We start from the raw sequence: 23,554 nt of genomic DNA, 5'->3' as shown, positions 1-23,554 counted from the left end.
GGATCTGCAGCTGTGGTTGCCTGCCATTTCAAGATATTTTTTAAAAAACCAAATTCATAAAATTTACATTAAATTTGTATATAACTTTTGACTCCCCCAAAAGAGTCTGATCAAAAATCCAACTGCATTTGCACAAAAGAGTAGAGTTAGCCCATCCCTTCCTGTGTTAAATCCTGATGCTCACTTCTCTTTCTTATTAATAAATGCCATTGGGGGCATTTTCTTTTTTCTAGACTAGGGCACTTTCATCTGCATTAAAAACCTGTTTAGAAAGATATCTTTTCTTTCGATTATTTTCTTAGTGGCATCTGGGAACTCACTGCTGTCTCTTGGTTGTCAGAAGATGCTTCTCCTGTTATCCTGACATTTTTAAAGCCAAACTTTTCTCTAAAATTATCAAACCATCCTTTGCTGGCATTAAATTCTCCAGCATTAGATCCTTCAACATCTTTTTGCTTTCAGTTGTCATATAATGACTTTGTTTTTTCTCACATCATATGAGAGGTTGTAAGTATGCCTTTCTTTTAGCAATCCTATGCCCACATAAAAGCTGCATTTTCTGTATCAGATAAAAAGGTATTTTGCAAAAAGGGCAAGGTCTTTACTCCTGCTGGTATAGCTGCAATGATGGCTTCATGAATTTCCTTTCCTTTTCTTTCTTTTTTTTTTTTTTTTTAAAGACAAAGTCTGACTCTGTCACCAAGGCTGGAGTGCAATGGTGCAATCTCAGCTCACTGCAACCTCTGTCACCCAGTTCAAGCAATTCTCCTGCCTCAGCCTCCCGAGTAGCTGGGATTACAGACGTGCACCACCACACCCAGCTAATTTTTGTATTTTTAGTAGAGATGGGGTTTCACCATGTTGGCCAGGCTGGTCTCAAACTCCTGACCTAAGGTGATCCACCCGCCTTGGCCTCCCAAAGTGCTGGGATTACAGGCATGAGCTACCCAGCCCAGCCTTCCTTTTCTTTTTCTACAATGTTCATTCTAGATTTCTTTATCTTGAAATGGCAGGCAATCACGGTTGCAGACCTCAGTCTGTGGTATACATTAAATAATTCAATTTTTTTCCAGTAATGTCATGACTTTTCTCTGCTTCTTGGGAACATTTCTGGCATTACTTTGCATGGGTGCCATGGTGTTATTCAAGGTTTACAACATTACACTAAGCACAGTGAAAAATACATAAGAATCTTGAGAGATCATTTTTTACTGCAATGTGCAATTTATTAGAGAGAAGAACTGCTCACAGGAAGATGATTAGTATCACATGTTGTTTTCAGCATATTCTCACAACACTTGAGCTCACTGTAATAGAAATGGAAGGTGGCTATGAAATTATTACAGTAGTAAAGTATATACTACAATTAGTTTTATGCAGTTGTGATTTAATACTGCCCCTTTACATTTGTTTACATTTCTCTTGACTCTGAATGGCATCATGTACAGTCTGTAAGTGTTTGTGTGTGTAAGTTTTGATAAATGTTAACTTTTTACAATAGATTTGTGTATATTTTATGGCTCTAAATGATAAAATAGAATGGCATCTACATATATTTTATGCATTCATGACATATCTAACTTAAAAGATTTTGTTTTATGTTTCTAGGCTATGTGATTCATTTGTGAGTTTTGAAATTGTCACAAATTTCCAAAAAATTTTCCAAAATATTTATTTAAAAAAATTCACATATGTCATTCAGGTGTCAACTATACTGAGATGAAAAATTCACTAGGAGGGCTCAATAGTAGATTTGAACTCTCAAAAGAAGGATTTAGCAAACTTGGAGATAGAGTGATAGCACAGAGAGGGAAAAATTGAAGAAAAATGAACAGAACCTTCAGGAAAGGTGGGATGCCATGAAGTACACCAGCATACATATAAGACTATAGTTGGGGGAAGAAAGAGAAGAAAAACATCTGAAGAAATAATGGCCTTAAATACCCCAAATTTATTGAAAAACATTAATTTATACACCCAGGTAGCTTGATGAACTAAATAGAATAAATGCAAATGGAACTACAAAGAGACACATTATAGTAAACATTCTGAAAGCCAAAGACAAGGAGAAAATCTTGAAAGCAGCAAGAGAAAAATGACTTGTCATTCACAAGGGAACTCCAATAAGATTAATAGCTGACTTCTTATCAGAAATAATGGAGACCAGAAGGTAGGGACATAATATATTCAAGTGCCCAAAGAAAAATGTAAGCAACCAAGTATCCTATATCCAGCAAAGTTCTCTTTCAAAAATGAATGTGGAATATAAATTCCCAGATAAACAAATGCTGAGAGATTTTTTTTTTTTCCTAGGACATAGACTACTAAAGGAAGTATAGTATGTATTTAACACCAAAGAAAAAAGCACTAAAGAAAATTCTTCAGGCTGAAAGCAAGTGACCCCAGATAGTAATGTGAATCCACACAAAAAAACAAAGAACATTGGTAAAGGTAATTATGTAACTATAAAAAGACTATAAATGCAAATGTCTTCTCCTTTCTTCTCTCTACTGATTTTAAAAGCAATTGTGTAAAACAATATGAATATAATGTATCATTGGTCTCAAAACATATAGAAATGTAATATCTTTGCCAATAACAGCAATAAGAATGTGGGTGGGAGCAAAGCTGTACTGGGCTAAGGAAATGACTCCAGATGGTAGCTTGACTCCACAAGAACAAATGAAGAGAATCAGAAATGATAAATAAGACGGCTAATATTAAAAAAGCTATAGCTATATAATTGCTGTCTTTTATTAGCTTAGTTTAAAAGACATAACATTATATAAAGTAATCATGATAACAATGTATTGCTTGGTTTATAACATTTATAGATGTAATATGTATAATAATAATATCATAAAAAGTGGGGAAAGGGAATAGAGCTGTGAAAGAGTGATATATCTATATCTCACTGGAATTAAGTTAGTATAAATCTGAAGCTGATTCTGATAAGTTAAGGTGTATATGTAAGCCCTATGGCAACCTCAAGGAAATAACTCAAAAATATAGTGAAAACAATCATTAGAGGAATTAAAATGTTACACTAGAAAATACTCATTTAATACAAAAGAAAGCAGTAAAAGAGGAATAGAGAAACAAGAAAAGATATGCAAAATATAGAAACTAAAAAGTAAAAGGAAAGATAGTATCTAATGGGAATGAAGCAAACAATTCAACTCAAAGGCAGAGATTATCAAACAGAATAAAAGTTACAAGATTTGCTACATGCAATTTATGGGAAATACACTTTAAATCCAAAGATACAAACAGATTGAAAGTGGGGACTAGAAAAAGATATTCTAAGTAAATAATAACCAAAAGAGAGTTGAGCTGGCTATACTAATGTCAGACAAAATAGACTTTAAGTCAGATATGTTACAGGAGACAAAAGAATATTATACATTGGTAAATGGGTCAATCCATCATGAAGATGTCATAATTATAAACATATTTGTACCTCATACCAGAGCTCCAATATATATCAAGTAAACAGAGAATTAAAGGGAGAAAGGCACAATTCTACAGTAATAGGTGGAAACATCAATACTCCACTTTCAATAATGAATAGAAGATCAATAAGGGGATAAAACACTTGAACAACACCATAACCAACTAGACCCAACAGACTTATGCAGAATTCTCCACACAAAAACAGCAGAAAACACATTTATCTCAAGTGCATATAGAACATTCCACAGTATACCATATCATAGGTTACAAAACAAGTGTCAACAAAAAGAATCAAACTCTGCAAGATATTTGAAGAGATTTATTCTGAGCCAAATATGAGTGACCAATGGGCTATGACACAGCCCCACGAGATCCTGAGAGCATGTGCCCAAGGTGGTCAGCTACAGCTTGGATTTATACATTTTGAGGCGAAATAAGGCATCAATCAGTATGTATAAGATATACATTGATTCAGTCCAGAAAAACAGGACAACTCAAAGTGAGGCTTCCAGGTCATAGGTACATTCAAAAGATTTTCTGATTGGCAATTGGTTGGAAGAGTTTCTCTAAAGACCTAGAATCAATAGAAGGGGGTGTCTGGGTTAATAGAAGGGGTTAATGGAGACCAATATTCTTATTATGCAAATGAGGTCTCCAGGAAGCAGGATTCAGAGAGAATAGACTGTAAATGTTTCTTATCAGACTTAAGAAGATGCTGGACTCTTAGTTAATTCTCTCTTGGATCAGGAAAAAGACCTGGAAAGGGAGGGAGAGTCTCTGTAGATGTAGATTTTCCCCACAAGAGACAGCTTTGCAAGGCCACCTCAAAATATGTCTCAGAAACATATTTTGGGGTAACATACTTTGATTTCTTTTAGGGCCTGCTATCTGTCATGCTGGTATCTTATTGCTACAGAGAGTTTGTTTTGTCAGTCTTAAGGTCTGTTTTAATGTTAATGCTGGTCAGCTGTGCCTGCATTCCAAAGGGAGGAGGATTTAACCAGGCATGTTTGACTCCTTCCCATCATGACCTGAACTAGTTTTTCAGGTTAACTTTGGAATGCCCTTACCATAGAAGAGGGGTCCATTTAGTTGTATAGGGGTTAGAATTTTAGTTTTGATTTACATAAGTCTCAACAATTTAAAAATGCTGAAATATACGAAGTATCTACTTCAACTGCAATGGAATGAAACTAGAATTCAATAACAGAAGGCAAACTGAACATTCCCAGATACATGGAAAATAAAAAACACATTCCTAAATGACCTAAAAATGAAAGAAGAAATCAAAAGGTAAATTAGACAATACCTATAGGAGATGTGTTTTCTTGCATCATATATAGTGTCCTAGCCCATCAGCAATGCTAAATTCCGGAGAGGCACATAGCTGTTTAATTGAACTGCTGTCTTCTCAGGGCTAAGAGACTGACTAAAGAGATACGGTATTATATATTTTAACGTGTTCTTTTCTGTCGGTCCCAATTTATCTTTCCACTTCTTTGTCTGTCTCTATCTAATAACCTCTAAGCCAAATCTCTCCAAAGCTAACAAGCTGGCTTTTAATATATGAAACTTTTTTTTTAAGTTTCCAAGTGAGGACTGAAGGAAATCAAAATATTTTACCTGAAAATATTTTTTGGATATATTTTTGAATAGTTGCCACAGGGCCAGCTGATTGAAATAGCCCTGCAAAGCTGACTTTTGAGGAGAAATTTGCATCTGTAGAGAATCTCCATTAATGCATCCAGGTCTTCCCTTTCCAGGCCTTTCCTGAATCTAGGAGAGACTGACACCTTTGAAAGTCTGAAAAGAAACATTTACCATCTATTGTCTCTAAGGGCTACTGCCTCTGAGGCTTCATCTACATAACAAGACCCCCTGTGCTAGCCAAGCCTCTTCCTTTGTCCCTCTTATAACTTGTCTTGCCAATAAAACCAGATTTACCAACATAATCTGTTTTTGCCCATGCTCTGAGACTGTGTAGTTTCTTTTTTTTTTTTTTTGAGTTGGAGTCTCGCTCTGTCGCCCAGGCTGGGGTGCAGTGGCCAGATCTCAGCTCACTGCAAGCTCTACCTCCTGGGTTTACACCATTCTCCTGCCTCAGCCTCCCGAGTAGCTGGGACTACAGGCGCCCGCCACCTCGCCCGGCTAGTTTTTTGTATTTTTTAGTAGAGACGGGGTTTCACCGTGTTGGCCAGGATGGTCTCGATCTCCTGACCTCGTGATCCACCCGTCTCGGCCTCCCAAAGTGCTGGGATTACAGGCTTGAGCCACCGCGCCCAGCCAAGACTGTGTAGTTTCTATAACCTCAAGATGGTATATAAGCTTCTGTACCTCATTAGGGGTTTGGACCTTACTCTGAAGGCTGCCTTGTGCACATTTTAAATAAACGTGTAGGCCTTTTCTCCTATAAAAAAGAAAAGAAAGAAAATACCTTTAGACAAATGAAAATGAAGACACAACATATCAAAACTTAGGCATATACCATTTTAATGTAGACATATATCACTTTAATATAGGCATGTACCACTGCCAGCATTGGTTAGAGTCAGTAACTTAACCTTCCGCCTTAAGACACTAGAAAAAGAAGAAAAGAACAAACAAAACCTAAAGCAAGCAGAAGGGAGAAAATAAGAGCAAATAGAACAGGAATTGATGAAACAGGAACAGAAAAACTATAGAGAAAATCAATGAAGCAAAATCTGGATATTTGACAGCACAAACAGAATTGACAAGTATGTAGTTAGACTGACCAAAAAAGAATGAGAGAAGACAGAATCTGAATTGAAAGAGTGGACATTACCACCAACACTGCGAAAAATAAAAAAGATGAGAAAGGATTACTATAAACAAATTGTACCATAATATATTTTATAATTTAGATAAAATGGACAAATTCCTAGAAAGACACTAATTATCAACACTGACTCAAGAAGAAACAGATAATCTGAACAGACTTAAAACAAGTAAAGTGATCTGAATTTGTAATCAAAACAATAACCACAAAGAAAAGTCCAGACCCAGATGTCTTCACTGGTGCATTCTATTAATATTTAAAGAAGAATTAATACCAAATTTTTATTAACACCTCCCCAAAATAAGAGGAAGGAACACTTCCCTACTCATTCTATGAGGGCAATATTACCCTGATACTGAAGCCAGACAAAGACATCACAAAGAAAAAAGAAAAAAAACTACAGACCAGTATTTCTTATGACTATGGACTAAAAAATCCTCAACTAAACACTAGCAAAACAAACACAGTAACATATAAAAAGAGTTATACATGACAACAGAGAAGAATTTATCCCAGGAATGAGAGGTTTGTTTTCACATCCAAAAATCAATGTACCATACCAAAAGAATAAAAAACCCAAATCACATGATTATCCCAACAATTTCAGAAAAAAAATTAGACAAAATCCAACACTTTTTGACCATAAAAAACACTCATCAGAACTTCTGATTTCTGGCCCAGCATGAAAAGAGTTTTAAAGTCATCACTCTGTTATAAACAGGTAAAAGGCTGAACAAACTGAAAAAAATCAACAAGTCTTCTTAGATCTGTCAGAGAAGTGAGGTCTCAGGGAAAATTACTGTCCTCAAAATTGGAGAGAAAGACAGGTGGATGCAGGGAATCAAAACTTAGTGGAGCAGAAACTCAAAATGAGAAACCTCCACAGAAGCCAGTAATGGGTTAGGAAAACCCAAACAATTGCTAGAGGCTCAGTGTGGACAAGTCTGATAGTTAAAAAATAAAAAATGATGGGCACGGTGGCTCACACCTGTAATCCCAGCACTTTGGGAGGCTGAGCTGGGCAGATCACCTGAGGTCGGGAGTTCGAGACCAGCCTGACCAACATGGGGAAACCCCATCTCTACTAAAAATACAAAATTAATCAGGTGTGGTGGCACATGCCTGTAATCCCAGCTACTCGGAGGCTGAGGCAGGACAATCGCTTGAACCTGGGAGGTGGAGGTTGCAGTAAGCTGAGATCGCACCATTGCACTCCAGCCTGGGCAACAAGAGCAAAACTCCATCTCAAAACAAACAAACAAAAATCACAACTCCTCTGGGGAGCCTTGTCATAAAGTGGCCCTGACACTTTTGTGAATTTTACCCTCAGGAGCTCTACCAGGTTCTCACCGTGAATATTGGAGAAAAATCCCCTTGTACTTCCAGCAGGGGGAGGATAAAACCATCACTTTGAAATACACCAGAGAATTCTGTTCTTAACAAGACCTGCCCTCAAGAGAAACTATTTTACCAGAGTCTAATCTGCTAGGATTTTGTCAGAACCCAAATGACCTGGGGGAAGGGGAAACTGAACTCCAACCCTCTCAAACCGCCTGTGTGGGGGAAAGGAAATACCCACTGTTGACATCCTGTCCTGTCTCAGAGGAAGGAGGAGTGGAGGAAACTGAAAAGCACTTGTGAAATTCACAGCTCACTGGCATAGGCTCACCAAAGGTCTGAGACCAAATCACAGGACTCTAAAACACTTCCTATTCCCTCAGCCCCTACCGCTTACCACCACATCATTGAAGGCCTATTTACTAAAGTTCCTTTTAGCTCATACATCATGTTCAACTTGGAACAAAAGTTACAAGGCATACTAAAAGGCAAAAAACTTGGTTTATGAGACAGAGCAAGCATTTGAACCAGAGTCAGATATAGAAGGGATGTTGGATTTATCAGACTGGGAATTAATAAAAACTATGACTAATATGCTAAAGCCTCTTATGGAAAAAGTAGATAACATGTAAGAACTGATGAGTACTATAAGCAGAGATGGAAATTCTAAGAAAGAATTATTATTTTTTTTAATGCTAGAGGTCAAAAATACTGAAACAGAAATGAAGGTAGACATTTTATTAGATTTGGAACAGCTGAAGAAAGACTCTGTGAGCTTGAGGATATGTTGGTAAAAACTTCCAAAACTGAAAAGCAAAGAGAAAAAAGACTGATTAAAGAAAAGAACAGAATATTCAAGAACTGTGATACAACTACCAAAGGTGTAACATAATGGAACTATCAGAAGGAAAACAAAGAGAAAAAGGAACAGAAGAAATAATTGAAGCAATCATGACTGATAATTTTCCCGAAATTAATGTCAGATGCCAAACTGCAGATCCATAACGCTCAGGACAAATGCCCAAAATACTGCATCTAGGCATATTATTTTCAAACTTCAGAGAATCAAAGAGAAAAAAGAATCTTGAAAGATGCCCAGGGGAGGGGAGAGACACCCTACCTACAGTGTAGCAAAGATGAGAATTAAATCTTATGGAGCTTCAGAAATTATGCAAGCAAGAAGAGAGTGGAGTGAAATATTTAAAGTATTGAGAGAAAAAAAATCCACAAACCTAGAAATATGTATCCTGCAAAATGATACTTCACAAGTAAAGGAGAAAAAAAGACTCTCAGACAAACAAATTTGAGGGAATGTGTTGCCAGTAAAACTGCCTTGAAAGAAATGTTAAAAAAAAAAAAAAAAAAAAAAAAAAAGTCCTTCAGAGAGAAGGAAAATGGTGTAAGTTAGACACTTGGATCTACATAAAGAAAAGAAGAGCACTGGAAAAGAAATAAGTGAAGATAAAATAGAAGCTTTTATTTTGCTTAATTTAATTTATCTAACAGATGACAGTTTGTGCAAAATAATATTAGCAGCAATGTATTTGATGGTTATAGCTTATGTATAAGTGAAATGAATGACAGAAATGACACAAGAAATGGAAGGGAGGAATTGGGAATATTTTCTTATTATGAGGTATGCTTTACATGTGAATCAGCATAATGTTACTCAAAAGTGGAATTTGATTAGTTGTAAATGTATATTGGAAACTCTTGGATACTCACTTTAAAAAGTAAAAGAAGTATAATATATATGCTAAGAAATGAGAAAAAATAGAATTGTATAAAATGCTCAACTACAAAAGGTAGAAAAAGAGTGAAGATGAAACTAGGAAAAGGAATAAGGGGAACAAATAAAAAACTGTAACAAATATGGCAGATATTAATCTAACTATATCAATAATCACTTTAAACATCAATGGTCTAAATGCACCCTTTAGAAAACCAAGGTTGTCAGATGAGAGCAAAAAACCAGACCCAACTATATGTTGCCTGCAAGAAACCCACCTTAAATACAAAGACACATACAGATGAAAAGTAACAGGATAGAGAAAATTATACTAACATTAATTATAAGAAAGATAGAGTAGGATATACTAATTTCAGACAGATCCAAGTAAGGAAAATTATGAGGAACACAGAGGAGCATTATGTAATAATAAAGGGGCCAATTTCCCCAGAAGACATAAAAATTCTTAATGTGTATGCACCTAACAACAGAGAGGCAAAACACATGGAACAAAAACTGATAGAATTGCAAGGAGAAGTAGTTGAATCCACCAGCAGAGTTGGAGTCTTCTAAACCCATCTATCAGAAATGGACAGATCTATCAGGCAGAAAATTAGTAAGGACATAGTTGAACACATCACTACAATGAATGAATTGAATATAATTGACATGTATAGACCATTTCCTCCAACAAGGCCACAATACACATTCTTCTGAAGTTCACATAGAACATTCTCCAAGATAGTCCACATTCAGGGCCATAAAACATATCTTAACAAATTTAAAATAATAGAAATCATCCAATGTATGCTCTCATACCACAGTGGAATTAAACTAAAAATGGTAGCTTGAAAAACACAAATAGAAATAGAAGGAAACTTTCTTAACCTGATAGAGGGCACTCATGAAAAATGAATAGCTGACATTATATTTAATGGTGAAAGACTGGATGCTTTCCCCCTAAAATCAGAAACACATTAAGAATGTTCATTCTTGCCACTTCCAATCAACATTGTACTAGAAGTTCTAGCTAGGTCAATTAAGCAAGAAAAAAAATAAAATAAAATTCATCCAAATCAGAAAGGAAAAATTAAAATTATCTCTATTCACAGATGACATGATCTTGACATAGAGCATGTTCTGTAATACATTGAAACACTATAAGAACTAATAAATTCAGCTAGTTTTCTGGATGCAAAATAAATATACAAAAATCAATTGTATTTCTATACACTTGCAGTGAGCAACCTGAAAATAAAATTAAGAAAATGATTCCATTTATAATGGTGTAAAAATAAACTACTTAGGAAAATTTTTAACACAAGAAGCACAAAACTCATACACTAAAAATTATGAAACATTGTTGAAAGAAATTAAAGAAGATCTAAATAAATAAAACATACCACATGTTCATGGATAGGAAGATATAATATTTTTAAGATGGCAATACTCCCAAAATTGAGCTACATATTTAATGCAATCTCTATCAGAATCCCAGCTGGCTTCTTTGTAAAAATTGACAAGCTGATTCTAAAATACATATGGAATTGCAAGTGACCAGGAATAGCCAAAACAATCTTGAAAAAGAAGAACAAAATTGGAAAACTCATAGTCCCTGATTTCAAAACTTACTACAAAGCAACAGTAATCAAGACAAAGTGGTACTGGCAAAAGAATAGACATATGGATTGTATGTATATCACATGAATCATGGAATTGAGAGCATAGAATTAAACTCTCATGCTTATGGTCGACTGATTTTCAACAAGGGTACCAAGACACTTCACTAAGGAAAAAAATCATTTTTTGACAACTGGTAGTGGTACAACAGAATATCCATATAGAAAAGAATGAAGTCAGATCCCTACCTCACACTATATACAAAAATTAGTTCAAAATAGATATAAAACCTAATTTTAAGAACTAATATAGTAAAACTCTTAGAAGAAAACATAGTAGTACATCTTCATGACTTTGAATTCTTAGATGGGAATCGTGGATTCTCATATATGACACCAATGGTACAAGCAACAAAAGAAAAAATACCCCATAGCCTTGACCCAAAGGCTCCTTCAGCTGGTAAACAACTTCAGCAAAGTTTCAGAATACAAAATCAACGTACAAAGATCACTAGCTTTCCTATACACCAACAACAGCCAAGTCAAGAGCCAGATTAGGAGGGCAATCTCATTCACAATTGCCACAAAAAGAATAAAATACCTAGGAATACATCTAACCAGGGAGGTGAAATATCTTTACAATGAGAATTACAAAACACTATGGAAAGAAATCAGAGAAGACACAAGCAAATGGAAAACATCCCATGATCATAGATAGGAAGAATCAATACCATTAAAAGGGCGATATACTGCTGAAAGCAATTCACAACTTCAATGCTATTCCTATCAAACTACCAATGACATTCTTCACAGAACTAGAAAAGACTATTGTAAAATTCATATGGAACCCAAAAAAGAGCAAAAATAGCCAAGGCAATCCTAAGCAAAAAGCTGGAGGCATCACATTACCCAACTTCAAAGTATACTACAGGGCTACAGTAACCAAAACAGCATAGTACTGGTACAAAAACAATCAAATAGACCAATGGAACAGAATAGAGAGTCCAGAAATAAGGCTTCACACCTATGACTGTCTGATCTTCGACAAAGTTAACAACAACAACAAAAAAGCAATGGGGAAAGGACTCCTTTTTCAATAAATGGTGTTGGGATAACAAGCTAGCCATATGCAGAAGATTGGAGCTGGACCCCTTCTTTACACCATATACAAAAATCAACTCGAGATGGATTAAAGACTTAAATGTAAAACCAAAAACTATAAAAACCCTGGAAGACAACTTAGGCAATACCATCCTGGACACAGGAATGGGCAAAGATTTCATGACAAAGACACCAAAAACAATCTGAACAAAAGCAAAAGTTGACAAATGGAATCTAATTAAACTTAAGAGCTTCTGCACAGCAAAGGAGACTATCAACAGAGTAAAAAGACAACCTATAGAATGGGAGAAAAAGTTATAAACTATGTATCTGACAAAGGTTTATCTAGCATCTGTAAGAAACTTAAAAAAAATTACAAGAGAAAAACAAACAACCCTATTAAAAAGTGGGCAAAGAACATGAACCAACACTTTTCAAAAGAAGACATACATGCAGCTAACAAGCATATGAAAAAGTTCAATATCGCTGATCATTAGAGAAGTGAACATCAAAACTACAATGAGATACCATCTCACACCAGTCAGAATAACTATTACTAAAAAGTCAAAAAAATAACAGATGCTGGCAGAGTTGTGGAGAAAAGGAATATTTATACACTGTTGGTGAGGGTGTAAATTAGTTCAACTGTTGTGGAAAGCAATAAGGCTATTCCTCAAAGAGCTAGAAGCAGAACTAACATTCAACCCAGCAATCCCATTACTGATTATATGCTCAGAGGAATATAAATCATTCTATCATAAAGATACATGCACATGAATGTTAACTGTAGCACTATTCACAATAGCAAAGACATGGAATCAACCTAAATGCCCATCAATGACAGACTGGATAAAGAAAATGTGGTGCATATACATCATGGAATACTATGCAGCCATAAAAAAGAATGAAATCATGTCTTTTGCAGGAACATAGGTGGAGCTGGAGGCCATTATCCTAAGCAAACTAACACAAGAACAGAAAACCAAATACCACCTGTTCTCACTTATAAGTGGGAGCTAAATGATAAGAATACATGAACACAAAGAAGGGAACAACAGACATGGGTCTACTAGATGGTGAAGCATGGGAGGAGAGAGAAGAGCAGAAAGGATAACTATTAGGTACTCGGCTTAATACTTGGGTGATGAGATGATCTGTACAACAAACCCCTGTGACATGTGTTCCCTTATGTAACAAACCTTCACATATACCCCCAAACCTAAAATAAAGGTTAATAAAGAAAAATACAAAGATAAATATTATTTCATAAAAATGCAATTTTTTGTGTTTAATAGGACACCATCAAGAAAATAAAAAGACAATACACAGAATAAGAGAAAATATTTATAAATAATATATCTCATGAGAGACATACAGAATTTTTTAAAAGAACTCTTACAACTCAATCATGAAAAGAAAACCCAATTTTAAAATGTTCAAAGTATCTGGATAAACATTTCTCCAGAGAAGGTATACAAATGGCCAATAAGCTCATGAAAAATGCTCAACATCATTAGTCATCAGAAAAAGCAAATCAAAGCCACAATGAGATACCCTTCACACTCGTTAAGATGGCTAAAATCATTAGTCAGATAGTAACAAGGAGTAAAAATGCTGTGGAAAAACTGAACTCTCATACACTACTAATAGTCCAGGCACTTTGGAAAACAGGGTAATAGTTCTTCAAATGGTCAAACATAGAGTTACTATATGGATGAGAAACTCCTCCTTGATATATCCAAGAGAACTGAAAACATATGTAAGCACAAAAACTTGCACATAAATATGCATGGCAGCATTACGCATAATAGCCAAAAAGTAAAATCTTTGAATGGATAAACAAACTGGTATATCTGTACAATTAGATATTATTCAGCAATAAAAAGGAATGAAATGTTGATAGATGCTACAACATGGATGAACCTTGAAAACATTATGTTAAGTGAAAGAAGCCATTCATAATATTATGTGATTTCATTTACATGAAACGTGCAGCAAATCTCTAGAGATAGGAGGTAGATTTGTAATTCCTAAGGGTTAGTGGGAAGGAGTGGGAGCACAAGGGGAATGATGGCTAAAGTGTAGGGGTTTCTTTCTGAGGTGATAAAAATGGTCTGAAAGTGACTGTGGTGATGGTTGCATATATTCATAAATATACTAAACCCATTGAATTGTACTTGGACACTTGCTGTGCTAGAAATAAGCACAGGATGCTCTGGGAGCTGATGAGGGGGTTAGAAAAATCTTTGTGGAGGAGGTGATGCTTGAGCTGGATCCTAAAATATAGGTAGAAATTGGCCTCTTGGAGAGAAAAAGAGAGAGAATAGGAAATGTAAAAGGACAAAAGAAGGAGGGTGTTAATGCCAGAGAGGACAACATGAGCAAAGATGTGAGGGAAAGTAGTAGCAATGGAAATTAAGGTTTCAGAGACAGTCATGGGTCTGAGCATGACAGTTGTGAGACTGAAACGTTCAGGAAGGATTGGAATAAGGTCCTGATGTGATGCACATGGACTTCACACTACAGGTTAGTGGCATACGAATACACCACAAACATTGCCACGTGTTTGATCTTTATTTATCACTAAAGTGTGCTTTAACCAAAAAATATGCCATTGTAGCAATGCATGTGGGAGAAATATTGAACTGAGCAGGTCATGCAACATAGCATAGAGCCTTTCAGAAATGGCTGCAAATTTTAAAAATTGCATGTTTACTGAATTATACAAAACATTCCCCATACCTCTATAGGACAACCCGACCAAATATAAGATAGCCCTTTTCAAACAAGAACTATGGTGAAGGGCATTCAAAGGAAAGTCCAGTGACTGTAGATGCATTTGTAAATGCTATATGGCATAATTGTGCTGCTGCTGTAGCTGTGTAGTAATTATTGATGACTGGTTTTAAGCTTTTAAAGTCCTTTAAATGTGCTTCCAAAAAATAGTATTTTAAAATAAGCTATGAAAGACATAAGGTCTGGGAATGCTGCTTTGAGCTATGAGGTTTATTCAAATAATTAAAGCTAACTGCAGCAACAGACAAATACCCATATATCAGAGACTGAATATAATAAAGGTTTATTTCTTGCTTATGTAAAATCTGATGTAATTTCCTCTTGATGCTACAACATCTGGAGTATGTGTCCTCCAATGAAAGAGAGGAATAGAAGAGACATCAGGCTCCTAGTGGCCTTATTCCAGAAGTTTCACCTATCATTTCTGTTCCCAGGCCATTTGCTGTGGTCTCAATGTTTATTTCCCCTCAAAATTCACATGTGGCAACTTAATCCCCAGTGTGATAGTATTAAAGGTAGGGGCTTTGGGAGCTGATTATGTCATGAGGGCGCCACTTTCATAAGTGGGACTAATGCTCTTATACGGAGATCCATGGGGTCTTGTTTGTCTTTCAACCATGTGGGAACACATAGAAGGTGCCCTTCATGGCAGGGTAAGGTGGCTCACGCCTGTGATCCCACGACTCTGGGAGGCCAAGGAGGGCAGATCACGAGGTCAGGAGATCGAGACCATCCTGGCTAACACAGTGAAACCCCGTCTCTACTAAAAATACAAAAAAAAAAAAAAAAATTAACTGGGTGTGGTGGCAGGCGCCTGTAGTCCCAGCTACTCAGAAGGCTGAGGCAGGAGAATGGCATGAACCTGGGAGGTGGAGTTTGCAGTGAGCCAAGATTGCACCACTGCACTCCAGCCTGGGTGACAAAGTGAGACTCCATCTAAAAAAAAAAAAAAAAAAAAAAAAAAGTGCCATTCCCAAAGAATGAGTTCTCACCAGACAATGAATCTCCTGGTAACTTGATCTTGGACTTCCCAGCCCCTGGAACTGTGAGCAATACATATCTATTGGTTATAAATCATCCGCTCTGAGGTATTTTGTTACAGCATTCTGAAGCGACTAGGACACTATTGGTCAGAAATAGTCATGTGGCCCAATCTACTCCAAAGGGGCCTGGGAATATATGGGAGCTCCTGGATTACTTAGTGAGCACCAGCTGCCCTTGCTAAATGTGTGGAATGAAGGGCCTGAGGTTACAGGTTGAGAGACCTCAGTCTTGGATTGGCACTAAGCCAATAATATTGGAATGGTGGGGCATAGACAAGATGGGTGAATGAGGGATGATAAAAGGAAGAGGGTACACAAGAAGTGCCAAGAGAGCTGGCTGAGAAGTTTAGCTCTAAATATCCAACTCAGGAATTATCTAGGCCACTGAATTTCTCCCTTCTCCCTCTAGCCATCCCTGTGAGCCCACTGGAAAATGGATTGGGTAAGGTCAAGAGGTAAAAGTGTGAAGGGATAGGGATATTTTTGTTTGTCAAAGGTCCGGTACAGGAGAGAGAAATTTCTAAAAAATATGAAGGTGGAGTTCACTCGCCCATCCTCCTCCTGTTTCTCACTCTTGCAAATAACTGAATAGATAAATGCACTAGATTCAGATATGTGTGTGTTGTTCTTGCCCCATAGTTCACTGTGATTGTCCAGCTGCATTTTCCTTCAAGGAGAGAATATAAAGTCAGAAGAGAGGGCATCTATATAGATAAACAGTACAAAAGAAATGTTGGATGCCCAAAGTGACATTGAATAAGGAATAGAAGATGACTTTACTGAGGAAAGCAGACCTTCTCATCCCACTACAGACCTCCCCGAGGTATTCCCACCACCTGAGCTTCTCCCTCTCCCCTTTAGAAAGCATAACATGTCACAACTGGCCCTGATAACAGCATTGGAAAACGAGACTGGGGAAGAGGAAAAAAGAGAGTGCCACCACTGCCCATTTTACCTCCTTTCAGAGCATAGGCTGCCTCTAAAAATTCAGCAGGACCAAAAACGGTCCTTAGGTCATCATCTCACCCCAGCCAGGGGTTAATGCTTACTGATAGCCAACAGCTTGCTTCCTGCGGCTCCAATAAAACCCAAGTGAACTGCGGGGTTTATCTTCCTGATCATAAACCAACAGATGTAACATTTGGTAGTAATGCCCTTTTCCCTGAACTAACTGAAATTTTAGTTTCCTTTGAAAGCTTTAAAACAACACTCTGGCAATGTGAATGGAGTCATTAGCTAGAATTTGTAACAGCTCTCTTTCTACCCAAGGGATTAGAGGAGAGACTGACAGCAGTGACAGGTGACAACATGGTCCACTGGACCCTTTCTACAACTGGCACATACTCCCTAAATGTTGATTAGAAGGAAATCGATCCCTACTCCTGGCCCTGCAATTACCTGTCTCTGCCATAAGGCTGTGTGTGTCTCAAGAATAAGGACTTGGTCTTATGCAACTTTGCATCTCCATTATTTGTCACTGTTGGAAACACTGTGGGTGACAGAATGTGTTGTATCTCTGGTGTGGGGCTGTGAGATGCACAGTACATTTTGAATAGTATAAATGAATAGATGATGCCAGATCAGAAGTCTAAGACATAGTCCCTGTATCCCAGGACATAAAAGCATCATCAGTGATGGTCAGATACAATGGCTCACGCCTGTAATCCCAGCATTTTGAGAGGCCAAGGTGGGAGGATTGTTTGAGTCCAGTAGTTTGAGACCAACCTGGGTAACATAGTGAGACTCCTTGTCTACAAAATTTTTTTTAATTAGCCAGGTGTGGTGGTGTGCCTGTAGTCCCAGCTACTGAAGAGGCTCAGGTGGCAGGATCGCTATCCAGGAGTTCAGGGCTGCAGTGAACCATGGTCACACCCAACCTGAGCAACAGAGGAAGACTCTCTCTCTAAAATATATATGTAGTGTCAGTGAGACAAGACTACCACACACGTAATTAAACTATAACATAGGGGAGACTTCCTATATACTTTATAGCTAATTAAATACTAAATAAAAGAAAGTCAGGCTGGGTGCGGTGGCTTACGCCTGTAATCCCAGCACTTTGGGAGGCCGAGATGGGTGGATCACGAGGTCAGGAGATCGAGACCATCCTGGCTAACATGGCGAAACCCCGTCTCTACTAAAAATAAAAATAAAAATTAGCCGGGCGTAGTGGTGGGCGTCTGTAGTCCCAGCTACTCGGGAGGCTGAGGCAGGAGAATGGCATGAACCCGGGAGACAGAGCTTGCAATAAGCCGAGATCGTGCCACTGCACTCCAGCCTGGGCGACTGAGCAAGACTCGGTCTCAAAAAAAAAAAAAAAAAAAAAAGAAATTCAGAGAAAGGAGAGAGAACTGCAGGCTACAGTGATTAAAGAAAATATAAAGTTTAACTAGAACACAAGTAACACCTTGGGGAAAATAAGGATGATATACCAGGTGAGAGAATAGCACCAGGGGAGTAACAAGGAAAAGGCGATGGAAATTCACATGGGGAATATAGGAAGATACAAGAACAGTGAGAAGTGGGGTTGGAGGAATACAGTTGGATGAAACCATGGAAGGCCTTTGGAGCATATTGCAGAAAAAAGGAACCTCTTGAGGCTCATGAACGATGAAAATTATAAAACTAATGTTCAGTATTAAAAGTCTTTAAGAATGGTAGAGCACAAGGTATTTTCTTCCTAGATCTCTGGCACTATCTGCAGCTGCTCCTTGACTCATATATTATTATCCAGTGCTGGTAATTCTCTGCACACATTGTGCTATTTCCTACTTCCATGCCATTGCTAAAACTGTCCCCTCTGCCTGGAAGAACCTTCTACACACACACACACACACACACACACTCAGAAGCATTTCTCCCACTTTCCTCTCTCGTTTTTTTTTTTTTTTCTTTTTTTTTTTTTTTTAAGATGGAGTCTTGCTCTGTTGCAAAGCTGGAGTGCAGCGGCGGGAACTCAGCTCACTTCAGTCTCCGCCTCCCGGGTTCAAGTGATTCTCCTGCCTCAGCCTCCTGAGTAGCTGGGACTACAGGCACGCACCACCACAGTGGCTAATTTTTGTATTTTTAGTAGAGATGGGGTTTCACCATGCTGGCCAGAATGATCTCAATCTCTTGACCTCATGATCTGTCCACATCGGCCTCCCAAAGTCTTGTTGATCTTTAAGATTCTGCTCATTCATCCATTTGCTAATTCAGTAAACAATTTTTTGCTGACTGTCCTGGGTATCAAATACTCTGCTAAGAGAAGGGATATAACATGAACTAAACAGGCAAGATCACTGCTCAGAACCGACTCTGGTGGAGGGAGCCAACCTAACAATAGTGTACATCAGTAAACAAGGTGATGGCAGGTGTGTAATAAGTGCCATAAAGACAATAAATGGAGATGTTGTGTGGATTACTGGGATGTATGAGGGAATTCACACAATGCACAAATGTCACCTTGCCCTTTTCCTTGGCACATCGCTGGACTACATTTCCCAGCCTCTTTTTGCATCTTCGTCCCAATGGAATGTTGGCAGAAGTGACATACACCATTTCTAGATCAAACTTTTATAGACATGGGCATGTCTCCCCCATTTTACCAGTGAGATGTCGGCAACAAGAAAGCCCAAGGAAAAGGCAGGACCACAGGAGGGGGCCTTGAATCCTTGCATCAAGAGAGTCACTTGCCAACCAGGAACACCCACCATGGCTATTCCATGAGTGACAAATGAACCTCATTGTCCTTAAGGCATTGTGCACCACAGCCTAACCTACCCTAATGAACATAGGGTTCTTTAGCTAGGGTGGTTGGAAAAGGCCTCTCCCAGGGGACAGCACTTGATGCAAATAAAGAATGAGAGGGAAGCAGTCAAGCCATGAGCAGGAGTACTCCTGGCAGAGGGGACAGCAGCAGTAAAGGCTCTGCACCAGGAAAGGATGTGGCATGTGAGAAGAACAAAATAAGCAGTTTGTACAGCCACAGCATAGTGGAAAGTGGGATTAGGTAAGGCTGAAGAAGCAGACAGGGGCCAGATCATTCCCAGCCACCATCTCAAGCTTTCATGTTTCCCCCGACCCCCGACCCAGTTCAGCCTGGTGACCACTATTAGAGCTCTCATAATAACCCGAGGCTACTTCTATTATTACCTTTTCATCTTTTTATAATTACCTTTTTAAAATTTTTATTTATGAGATGGAGTCTCACTCTGCCATCCAAGTTGGAGTGCAGTGGCGCAACCTCGGCTCACTGCAACCTCCACCTCCCACGTTCAGGCAACTCTCATGCTTCACCCTCCTGAGTAGCTAGGATTACAGACGTGCGCCACCATACCCAGCTAATTTTTGTATTTTTAGTAGAGATGGGGTTTCACCATGTTGGCCAGGCTGGTATTGAACTCCTGAGCTCAGGTGATCCACCTGCCTTGGCCTCCCAAAGTGCTGGGACTACAGGTGCGAGCCACTGCGCCTGGCTATAATCACCTATTTATGGATGATGAGCTTTCTGAAAAACCAAGCCATTCATCTTTGAATCTCTAGCATGCATGTCAACATACACAAGTGGTTAATAAATGTTTCTGGTATAAATGGATGAAATAAATGGCGGCGTTGCTGGCCCCCATGTGACAATGGCTGGCTCTAACATGATGATAGTTGTGATAGGGAGCCAAGAAGGATGCTAAGAGACAACTCATCTCCACAAACACTGCGATTTTGATTTTTTCCAGCGTGATTTGACCTCCTTTCAGGAAGTCCTTCCCTCCTCCCATCCACCCCTCCTTCAGATCCCTTCTAAGGATGACCCATTTCTAACTAAGATTTCTTCCCGATAACAGGTTGTTGAGAGCCTTCATTAAAGAGGAAGGTTTCCCCTTCAATGAAAATGACTGGAAACTGTGAAAAGACAGTTTGAAGCTGAAGGCCCCCTGCCAATACAATGACCCAGTTAGGAACCAAAACAAAGAACAGATAAGTCAGGGGAATAAAAGTCTCCCCATCACTCCCCCAACCCCATCTTCAACTCACTGCAGTGGTTTCTAGGAAGTTGTAAACTTGAGGAGCTAAGTTCATTCCCCAGAATTGGAAAATGCCATCCCCTACCTCCAAAGTTTTTCCCAGAGAAGTGCAGATGTAATTTTATTTACTTGAATGATGTGGGTTTTTATTCTCAGCTCTCAGAGGCAGACTTCCCTCCCTTATCTCATGTCCCTCTCCCCCGTTCATCCTGGAAAAGACACCAAGCCTCCTGGTCCCCAAAATTAAAACAACTCAGCAATGACTCACTACCTATTAATTTTGGGGTAAGGTGGATGCTGGATGGTACAACAGAGTGCTGGTATAGCGGGGAAAAAGGAAATTACCTTCTTAAGGAAGCAGTGTTTACATATTTCTTCTGAATTATTCCCTAGTGGCAAAGGAGAGTGACGGAATACCTGTTAAGGTCTGAGGTAAGAGCTTGAAGCAGGCAGAGGCAGGCATAACATTTTTAGAAGTTTCTTGTTTTATCTTTAAAACTGTTGCAGATTTTTAATCTCACACACACACACACACACACAAACACACACTCTCTCTCTCCATGTTTGCATTAAAATAAAAAATAATTCTCTCTACCAAATCTTTGAGTAAAATTGACAAGACAAGCACCATCAAGTTTATTCCATGGTTTCAGGTACTAATATCTCCCAAAGACAATCATTAGCCCCCAAGAGCATGAGTACTCCTAGGCTCTCAAGCTTTAGATGCTTGTTCCCAGGGCATCCATTCCTGCAGATTCCAGATAGTCACGTATAGGGGTTGAGATTATCTACCACAAGTTTGGATGAGACAGTATGAGAGCAGATTTCCAATCACTCACCTTTCAACCCAGTCTTCACTAAGCATTTTTAGAAGGCTGTCGGGAAAGACATGGAGATAGAAGAGGACAGAATTTAACATTATGCCACTGTTTATGGCCATTGGCGGTTAAGCAACAATTTATAAAGGTGTTGTGGTGTATTTCCTTATGATCAATGAGTAGGTAAGAGATGAAGGCAGCACATCTGAAAAGGTTGACAGAGGTTGTTCACAGTGGCTCTTACCTCTCTTTGCTCCAGTTTCTTGAGGATCTCATTCATTTCCTTTGTCCTACTCCCATATTTATTTTCTCCTTCTTGCCTTCAGCACTGCAGATTGGGAGATGACTAGTTGCTCTTACCTCTCTTGACATTTCTGGCTGTGACAGACCACAAGATAATTTTGGCTTTGGATATATTTTTTTCCAGCTAAAACATGATTTTGTTTTTCTGTTGCTCTAGCAAATTGCCATTTTCATTGCAAAAAACATTATTCAATCAATATTTTTGCTGTATTGCCAATCCATTAAGGAAACAAAATCCTTATGGCATAGTAGTAGGGCTGTGTACCATAAAAATAATTTGAGGTAGGGAAAATGGGCTGAAAATTTTTTTTCCTCTGTCTTGGCCCTGTAGAGGCATTCTTCTTCTTTTCCTTCTCCTCCTTCTCCTCCTCCTCCTCCTCCTCCTTCTTCTTTTCCTTCTTTTTAAGAGATAGAGTCTTGCCCAGGCTGGAGTGCAGTGGCACAGTCATGGCTCACTGCAGTGTCAGCCTCCCTAGCTCAAGCAATCCTCCCACCTCAGCCTCCTGGACCTGGGACTACAGGCTTGAGCCACCATGCGCAGCTACTTTTTGTATTTCTTGTAGAGATGAGGTTTTACCATATTGCCCAGACTGGGCTCAAACTCCTGGGCTCAAGCGATCTGCCTGCCTCTACCTCCCAAAGTGCTGGGATTACAGGCGTGAGCCACTGCTCCCAGACCATCATTCATTTTTGATGAAAGAAAGAGGAGGAGAAAGAGGAAGAGGATTAAAAGAGCAAAGAAGAAGAAACACATTAAGAATAAAGAAATGGGAAGAGCTGTAGTCAGGACACATAGGCATTGGGAGGAAATAATATTCTAATTGGTTGGCGTCCATGCTCTACTGATAATTAAATATGTAATAGATAATAGGGTGAGAACAGTTTTCCTCCATATGGAAAGAGTGAAACCAACTCTCAATCCTCTGAAGGCTTTTCTCATTCCCTCTTAATCTCTTTTCCTAACGTAAAGTCAGGAGTCTCACATATGAATAGTATGGATAATTCCTGCCCACTGTTTGGGCTTTTGCATCTAATTGAGTGCCCACATTCAATTTTTTTTCATTTTTTTTTTTGGAGATGGAGTCTTGCTCTGTCACCCAGGCTGGCGTGCAGTGGCAGATCTCAGATCACTGCAACTTCTGCCTCCTGGGTTCAAGCGATTCTCCTGCCTCAGCCTCCAAAGTAGCTGGGACTACAGGCACCCGCCACCATGCCCGGCTAATTTTTTGTATTTTTGGTAGAGACAGGGTTTCACCATGTTAGCCAGGATGGTCTCGATCTCCTGACCTCATGATCTGCCTGCCTGGCCTCCCAAAATGTTGGGATTACAGACATGAGCCGCTGCTCCTGGTCCTCACAATATTTTTAATCTACTAGAAAGATGCCTTCCCACTGATAAATTTAGTATTTTCTTTTTTCTTTTGATTTAATTTTCCTTCCTGTATTTTTAACTTAAGGTCTGCCAACGTGTCAACTCTCAACCGCACGCGTAAGGATTTTTCTTTCCTGGAAAACACTATGGGCTTCCTCTGTGCCCCATATAGTCACAAGTGCTGA

The sequence above is a fragment of the Papio anubis genome, chromosome 6, assembly GCF_008728515.1.
Source record: "Papio anubis isolate 15944 chromosome 6, Panubis1.0, whole genome shotgun sequence".
In the NCBI taxonomy this organism is placed as follows: Eukaryota; Metazoa; Chordata; class Mammalia; order Primates; family Cercopithecidae; genus Papio; species Papio anubis.
The sequence above is the reverse complement of the archived record's forward strand: the minus strand, read 5'-3'. Positions refer to the sequence as shown.